Source organism: Halichoeres trimaculatus, unplaced genomic scaffold, assembly GCF_033239565.1.
Source record: "Halichoeres trimaculatus isolate MK-OKI-2021-1 unplaced genomic scaffold, fHalTri1.1 fHalTri1_scaffold_2, whole genome shotgun sequence".
NCBI classification, from domain to species: Eukaryota; Metazoa; Chordata; class Actinopteri; order Labriformes; family Labridae; genus Halichoeres; species Halichoeres trimaculatus.
In genome coordinates, this window is record NW_027437180.1 from 2,904,003 (window position 1) to 2,913,457 (window position 9,455).

The following is a 9,455-nucleotide window of genomic DNA, read 5'->3' on the forward strand; positions in this document are numbered from 1 at the left end:
ATATTATTTTCTCATAAAACAAATAAACATATCACCAAGCTGTATTGAGGGGTACCTGAAAAACCTGTTTTATATAGTACAACAGTACCACTAACTCTTGTCTGTGTCCCAGAGTGACAGCTGAGTAGTGTAGTTTTATTTGTAAAGGATGAAGAGAGAGCTCCAGAAAGGTCAAGAGAGGTGAAGAGACTGTGAGTGGTGTTTATGAAGATATCTAAAGGCATAAATCACAAATTAATGTTCAGATGTTCCCACCTGACGCAGACACCCTCATGGCTCTGTTTCAGACGATGCAGAAGACGCCAACAGGGAGGGGGGTGTTCTCTGGCTGAGGCCCCGTTTACACAACAACCTTTCATCTGAAAACGCTGAAACGCAGTGAAAAAAATCTGTGTTTACACGGAAATGCTGATGGACTGAAAACCCTGTAGTAAGCATGCCAGGCCTGTAGGTGGTGCTATAACTGTCTTGTCCAGAAGAAGCTTTTGGGAGCTCTCCACTGAAGTAGAGTTGAGCTGATAATCTGGTGTATTGGGGGATATTTAGTTAAAAAGTGGAGCAACAGATGCACATTTTGTTGAAAGACAGTCAGCACAAGCACAACACGATAGTTCGTGAGGATCAACAATGGTACTCTTGTCTTGTTGTATGAGCGCGCACGAGGCGGAGTGTGACGTCAGCGTTTCCACTGAAAACGCCAGCTTACTGTTAACACAGCAACAGTGTCGGGAGCATTTCAGAAAAATCCCACTCTGGAGGCCGTTTTCAAAACTTTGACTTTAAGGTCGGTGAAAAACGCAGTTTCCGTGTATATGCAAGGCTGAAACGCAACAAAACGTTTGCGTTTCTCCCTGAAACCGTTGTTGTGGAAACGGACCCTTAGTCTGGGAAAGTCTGCAGTTTGTTTCCTGCATCCACATCTAAAGACGCTGTGAGTAGGATCTGTTTTTATTTGACTGCCACGCCACCTTCTGGCCCACACGCACTGTTGCACATACACTGTTGTAAGAAGAAAAAAATAGCGAGGTGTGCGTTTTGGAATTAATTGGAGATCAGATCAGAATACATTTTCTTTGTTCAAGTCAACGTTTTGCTGGATACAGTGCTCCAAGGTAAGGTATTTGTTAGTACAGTTATGTACCGCTACGGTTGTAATGTGACATCAAGCAGATGTTGTAACAGCTAGCTATATGCAGCGCTGTCAGCAGCTCGATGCTTCAACGTATCTGTAGGCTAATGTGACAACAAGTAAACACTGTCACTTTGTATGTAGTTTAGTAGCTGTCTATATTTAGCAGCTGGCAGCCCAGTGCTCTGAGACATGTCTGTAACGTGTAACGTTAGTGAATCCTGGTCATGTCTTGCCAGTCATCTAGCAAGCAGAGCTAACATAACCTCACTCTTCATTTTATTGATAGGCTCTCAAGTTTGAACAGACCACTGCAGAAAAACTGCTGACTGTGGGTTAAAGTGAACATGATAAAAGTGTTAGCCTTTAGCTCGTGCTCTATCTCTCTCCCATTTATCTTTCTTTGCTCTCCTGTCCTTTTTCTGTCTGAGAGTCAGGCTCTAGTGTCCACCATCACTACAAAATTAATCACAGAAATCATTTTCAGCAGATTTTTTTCGTTGCTAGGCGCTGCCCAAGTAGCTTCCTTCCTCTTTTTCGTCATCTTTGTATTTGGAGTTGATCATTACTCTGTATGGCTCATTGTTGGTCAGGGACACCAAACTTTTTGTGGCTTCAGTGATATTTTACTACTTTTTCTCCTGTGTTTGTCTGGAGATCCTACATGTAACCATGGCTGCATTGTTTACATGTTAAATTAGCTGTTAGCAGCCTGTAGCATGTCAATGCTGACTAGTGTAGGGCTTGATGATTTCCCTCGAGCTGAGGAGGAGGAGGTGAGGATGACGTGCTGATTCTCGGGTGTGAGCTGGGAGCTGACGACGTGGACCTGTCCTTCCATCCATCGTTGTTGGGAACATGGATCTATCTCCGGTGGGATGGACGAGCTAGCTGTGCTAGCCCAGCGGCTGAACAAACTGCTGGGGAGGCTCAGTCCTGGACCCTGTGGAGGTGGAGACTAGCTGGGCTGGAGAGTGGTGAACGGGATGTCACAATCTATTTTCTTGTGGACATTTTTGCACTTTCTATACACTTTCTTACTTTTGTTTTCTTAAATGCTGCTGGGACTCCTGAATTTTCCCTCGGGGATAAATAAAGTATTTTCTATTTTCTATTTCTATTTCTATGAAAACACAGATCTCTCCTCTCTCTACTTAACTTTGTCAGCTGATGTGGTGTTGACATAGAGACTTAGACGTGAAGTAAATAATTAATTCAATCACTGATAATCTCATTTTACAGTATGGATTATGATGAGGCATATATTTATATCCTGCTATGACAGGATACAGAGAGAGACTGAACAGACTTGGGAGTGTGAACAGTTCAGTCCTGAACCCTGTGGAGGTGGATGCTGACTGGGAAATTATGCTGAATTAAGCTGTGGTTTCTCATGGACTTTTTTTTTTTTTTTTGACACTTATCTTGTGATATCATTTTATTCTATTTTTCTATTTTTGACTTTTTTATTATATAAGCATTCTTGTGTTGCTGCTGTGACTCTGAATTTGTCCTCAGGGATTATATTATATTATATTATATTATATTATATTATATTATATTATATTATATTATATTATATTATATTATATTATTTTATTTTATTTTATATTATATTGAGACATTTTGTGCACAGTTTCCTGACACATGCCCATATACAGCCAGTACAGCTGATTCAGCATGAACGTCAGAACCACTCTCCCTTTTCGTTTAACGGCTTTCAAAGGCATTTCCTGGAGTTGTTTAAGTATTTTATCAACCTGATTTACATCAGGTGTTCTAAGTCAACCAAACACAAATATTAGCAGAATTCAGCCCTCTAAAATAAATACAATTATAACTGAGCCAGATGTTATGCTTGGCAAAGCCTCAGTGCTGCTACAGCAAGAAGTCAAACCTCCATAAACTCACACATACAGTGTCTATATCAGAGTCTGCAGCTGTTACATCAAGAAGCCTCAGTCTGTGATACTGAGGGGTTTGTATCAAGTCTACAGTTTTTATCAGTCTGTGAACTGTACGTCAGAGGGTTCACAGCTTTCATATTACAAGATTATAAACCAGGGAACTGTCGGCACCTACATCAGGTTACAGCCTTGTGTGCTCTGCTTTTCTGCAGGTTTGATATCAGTGTTCAAAACTCCCAGCACGGAAATAATCAAAATAATAAATAAATCAGATTTTAAATTAGCTTTTAAGGTAATTTAAGATGCTTTACTAGAGACAAGAACACAGAGATAAATACACAAAGATTGTGATGATGGGAGCCAGGTCCTGATTTGAGATGGCAGGTGGGGGGGTGGTGCTGCAGGAGGTCAGGGTGGAGCTTAGTGAGAGCTCTGTGGGTGATGAGCAGGGTATGGAAGATGATTCGGTGCTGGACAGGGAGCCAGTGGAGGAGCTGGAGCATGGCTGTGATGTGTTCATGGCAGAGGGTCATCAGGCGGCAGGTTAGAACATACTGTAGTTTATGAAAGTTGGTGGAGGGGGGGTCGTAAAGGACACTATTGCAATGGACCCATTTTGAGGTTATTAAAGCATGAATGAGAGTTTCAGCAGAGGAGGAGAGGGTGGGGCGTAGGTGTGTAATGTTGTGGAGGTGGAAGAAAGATGTTTACGTCATGTTCTGATGTGTGGTTTGAAGGAGAGAGTGGGATCCAGGGTGACGCTGAGGTTTGGGATAGAGGGGGAGGGGGCGACTATATGTCTATCACTGATGAGAGAAAAGTGCTGAGAAGAGGAGGAGGAAGGATGGTGGGCTTATGATGATGATGAGTTCAGATTTGTTGAAGTTGAGTTTGAGGAAGCTGCTGTTCAACTAGGTCTTAATGTCATTAATGTCTTAATGGCAGTTTGTGATGGACAGAGCACATACACCTAGCTTGAGTTTCAGAGTACAGATGTGAACAAATATTGATACAGCAATAAATGGTGATACTTGACCTCTGATACAACATCAATATTTCAACTCTGAATATTGATATTTTTGTAAAATAGCAGGAAAGAAAAAAAATACATTTTTCCTGAGTTGGAAGTCAAACACGACTCCGCTGCATTGGACGGCCCTGAAGAGCTACTCCACTGTGCATTGCCCATAGACTGTATGATAAATATAATCTCAAAGTATATTCAAATATTTGATTTCTAAATTTATGATATGTGTTTTGATGCTATAGAAATCAATATTTTCCTCTTTATTTTTGGATCAGCTGGCTTAGAATCATTTAAATTTCATTTTTACTGTGTTTTAGATTGCTAAAATAGTAATCATAGTAACTCTTTTAGCCAATATCAGATTTTGTACAATAACTATTTTTTACACCAGGTGACATTTATCAGTTTCACCACATCTTTCACCAAATAATTTCTCTGCAAGACTAGCTTAATGTCAAAGTAGTTTCAAATTTGATGCACTGTATGTTTCTCAAGCTGAATGTATGTTTGTAGCACTGCATTTGACTTTCTATTTCAAAACAATAAAATAGAAAAGTTATTTTCAATCAAAAAGTTTTGATTTCATTTTTGTAATTTCATTGTTGACTAATAGGTCTATTTTTTATTGGGTTAACTGTAGAGCATCGCAAAATATCACAATATTGTGAAACAGTAATACCCTAGTATCATGACATTCTTGCAAATACTCACTCCTATTTTAAAGCAATCGCTTTGTTTTAAAGAGAAACTCTGCATCTGTAAGAACAGCGGCCTGCATGTTTTACATCAGTTCTGTAGGTTTAATATCAGAGTGTCTGCATATTGTGCAACAGAGAATTTGCAGCTATCAAGCCTGAACTTATGCTGCATTCCAAGCAACCTGTAACTCTAAAATTTCCCTGATGAAATCTTAGAGTTCTGGAGCGTTTCACACTTTCTGTTCCTGTCATTCCTTGTTTGATTTTGAAGGAGTCTTTGACCTGAACCTGTGCTCATGTGTTGTCTCTTAGGCTGTATTAAGACCAGAAAAGTCCTTTGGTCCACTTGTTTGGTCCACACCAAAAGCAGACTCAATTTTTTTGTTTGGTGCGGTTCGTATTCAGATTGTACTTTTTGCAAGTGGACTATATTCTGTAAACACATCCACGTGTGTCGATCGGTGCTCTCCTTGGACAGCACTGACAAAGGGCGGCACACAGAGTACAGACCCGGAAATGGAGGTAAACGTGTGTTTGTGCTCTTATTAGAGCTGCTGAATCATTTTCAGTTTCAAGAGCAGCTCCTTCAAAGAAGGCTTAACAAAATGCCAGCAACAGCGTGGCTAAACAGAAGATGGAGGATCAGGTATGAACGGTTACGGTGGCTTTATAGGCCCAAAAGGCACATGTATCCTGTAGTTAGTTCAGATGGACCTTGGTTTGTATTCAGACCTGCACCAGAGAACCACGAACCTCACCAGAGTTCGTTTGGAAGCGGGCTGAGACCACCTCTAAAAGTGGGTCTCGGTCCGGTTGTTTGGTCCGCACCAGGGTTCGTTTGTGTCTATTCACACCTACATGAAAAGTCCGCACCAGCGTGGGAAACGAACCCTGGTCCGTTTAAAGTGGACCAAACAGTCCAGGTCTGAATACCCCCTAAAATAAAAACCCTCAGCAGGGTGAAGTGAGGACTCTGTTCTCAGGACTCTGACCTGTGACCGTCCTCTGTGTGTGCTGTGGTCATACTGTATCACACTCAGAACAGGAACAGAGAGCTCAGACTCTCTGCTCCATGATCATGTGACTGAAGCTGGATGTGTGAGGTGGAGCTGGTCCATGGAGCGAGCCTGCTCCGCTGAAATTAATACACACACACACACAGACTTACCAAGCCAAGATTCTGTTACAATACAAAATGTGTGTGTGTGTGTGTGTGTGTGTGTGTGTGTGTGTGTGTGTGTGTGTGTGTGTGTGTGTGTGTGTGTGTGTGTTGTAATACTTTGGAATGCTGGCAATTCTGAAGGATTTTATATCCCTTCAAAATCACAGAGTGGTCTTTCTCTCTGTGTCACACACACACACACACACACACACACACACACACACACACACACACACACACACACACACACACACAAACACACACACACACACACACACACACACACACACACACACACACACACACACACACACACACACACACACACACACACACCACATGCAGAAAGAGGGAAAGAGAACCTGAATGGAATGCTTTACTCTGCTTGGATTAAACTCTCTTAGTGTGTGTGTGTGTGTGTGTGTGTGTGTGTGTGTGTGTGTGTGTGTGTTGTTTCTGCTGACATTTTATGAGCAGGATAAATATAGAAGATGTTCAGCAAACCTATGTTTTTTTTAAAAGCTTCATTTTTATGACCTCATCGCTGTTGAGCATCCAAAAAGTGTCTGTAAGCGCGTGCCGAGTTTGTGTTCCCCAGAATCACCCTCGCAGTCGTGAAAAAGGACCTGTTTAGCTGTTTAAAGACTGACATTGTGCTTATGTCTTATCCTGTAAGATGAAACATGTAAAGACATCGGATATTTAGGGATCAATCTAATCCTTTGGGAAAGGTAATGTGGGGTTCTACAGCAAATTTAGAGTAGAAGACATGACAGTTTAGTGTTAACAGATGAGATAAGGGAGCCAATCAAAGTAAAGCCTCACTGCCACTCTTTACTTTTCTACATCAGGGTCCTTCCAAATGTGTGTGGTGAAATGTTTAAGTTCATCAAACTGCTGCTTGTTGAGTTGCTGTGGTGCTTGTTCCTGAAAGCAGCTTTCATGTTGCTAATTTTATTTTTGAGGTCTCCTACTGTGCACCCAGAAACACCACAAACATCTACTCAGTCCAAGATCTCTATCCAAACTTTTCCTTTCTCTTTATCTGATTGGCTCACTGATCTTATTTGTTCATTCTCAATTCTTCTAATCAAATGTCCATGTCTTCAGCTGTGAAATGTTTTCCTTGATCTCCCCTTGGTGACATCATAATTACTCACCATGTTTATTGCTGTTTATGTGTAGTGGCATGGGCAGTTGGAATATGTTGAATGGGTGTCATGGTGCTAATAGTTAACTAGCTGATTATTTCAAGTCATGCATGCAGCTAACACCACAGCCAAAAAGGCCGCAACATAACAGTAGATTAGGACTAACAGTCCTGTTTGTTTAATGACTGGACATGCATACGGGACTTGGTGTTGATAAAAAGCTGTATGTTGGTCCTGAAACCTGGATTCTTTTCGTTTTTGTAGCAGTTAGCAAACCATCCTGATACCATGATACCACATATTATGCTTGTTTCTCCTTTTCACTATGCCAGACTAGGATGCCTGTAAAGCATTTCTGCCCTCAGTACAAGTCATTTAGTTCCTTCATTGCCCCACAATAGCGTTATCAATATCCTCATTTTAGGCCATTCTGAAGATCTCGTTGAAACGCTCCGTTTCCAGAATGACCTCCAGTAACCTCGCAACGTCACAGCCCTTTGTGCTCTGATTGGTCAGTTCTATCAGAGGGGTGGAGGGGGTAGAGCCAGGGGCGGTTTTTGCAGCATGGCAGCATTTACAAAATCGTCATATTGGATGGGGCAGACCAAGCGAGTTTGCTGTTTGCCAAAACTTCACCGTAAGGCATTGATAGCACTAATAAAATGGCAGAGTGTAGGATACGTCCTTTTGTACTGGACCCCGAGTCAAACCCTGACGGTTCTGCAGCTCAGGAGGAAAAAAATCCACCTGGACACAGATCATCTCAGGACGCTTCAGTGTGGTGAGTCAAAGCGGTACTGTAACATGTATAGTTTATACGTGGAAATATAGGCAGACTTCACCAATAAACTATTTCTATAGCAGGGCTCCATCCTGCTCCTTCACTTTTCTCTGTCTGTTTTATCCATCATGCTGAAAGTGTAGTCTAAAGATCACCTCTACCGTCAGTTCCTCACTATGTTATTACCGCAGCATTATTGTGGTCCAGGTTCACAGTGCATGTCAGAACAAGCATGCAAATATCACAGTCTCACAAGTATTACGACGTCTGCTTAAACTACAGTGTTTTAACTGCTAATTCACCATGTAAAGCCAAGCTGCTCAGCAGGGCAGAGTCCCTGCATTCAGCATCTGAGGGGGGATACTCGGCTCTTGGTGGGTGTATCCCTCGGTGGCGGTTGTGTGACTACCTGACATCACAGAGGAGGAGCTGCTTTATCAGATTACTCCAATAAAAAGAAAGGATCCTCCTGTCGTCACGACGGTCAAAATCTCGCGGCCAACTGGCAATGACCTATTTTCAGAGGCATCAAATCTCGTTCTAGGATATCAGAAAAATACAATATCTCATTTTTTGAAAATTCAGGGGGTGAAAGGTCTTGTTGTCAAATGTATTATATTATATGTAAGTATTTAATCAGGGATCAGCATGATATGTCCCCTTTAAGAGTCCTGTCTTGAGGCTTACTATGGTCCAAACCCGGTCCAGATGGGGAGGGGTGCACATAGAGAAGAGAAACTGAAACTTAAGTATGATCACAGACATATGGTGCTGTAGGAATAACATTTAAATCTCCCAATATACAAATTCTTACTTATCAAAGTTAGATGTAAAGTTCTCTTTGGTAATACTGTAAACTCACCAAATCAGTTTGAATGAAGTAGACTTATTTTCCACTGTGACTGATATGTCTTTTTCCTCTTAATGATGCATTTTTTTGACTGATGTGAGTCATAGTCCAGAAAATAGGGTACTTACTTTGTAATAGAAAAAATATAAATTAAATAAATATCTAAGCAGACAGAAGAGTTATTCATCATTTTTCTACACCCCCTTACAACTAATGATACATGCAATAATTAACAACTACTTTTATGACTTTGTGTTAATTAACTGCATTTTTTTTTTCATATAAAAAGAGCTCAGCCTGATCAGAGCTGAATACCTGATGATGACCTTTGGCGTAAATTCTTGAAGTTCTCCATCATTTTCCAAAGAATTATTGTGTTTAACAATAATCTGGATGAAATTGTACTTCTGTTGTCTTTTTTTATCCTTTTTTTAAAGTGATGCCTCGATGATGTGATGTGTGTTGTTAATGTAACTTTACATCAATTCTGTCTGCTCTGTCAGATATTTTTTTTATGTTTGACCAAATAAAAGCACTTAATCTTAAAGTTATAACTATTTTTGGGTCAGACATCTTGATTTGTGTTCAGTTTCAAAGCAGGACACACATGTTTAAACAAACACACTGTAGAACACACACACAATACACACTCTAATCCTTGCCTGTGTTCTGCCTGGTATGTTGAGTTGAACGGTCGGCTGAAGGAAGTTTACCTTAAAGAGTTAATCAGGGATTTACATGTCTCCATGT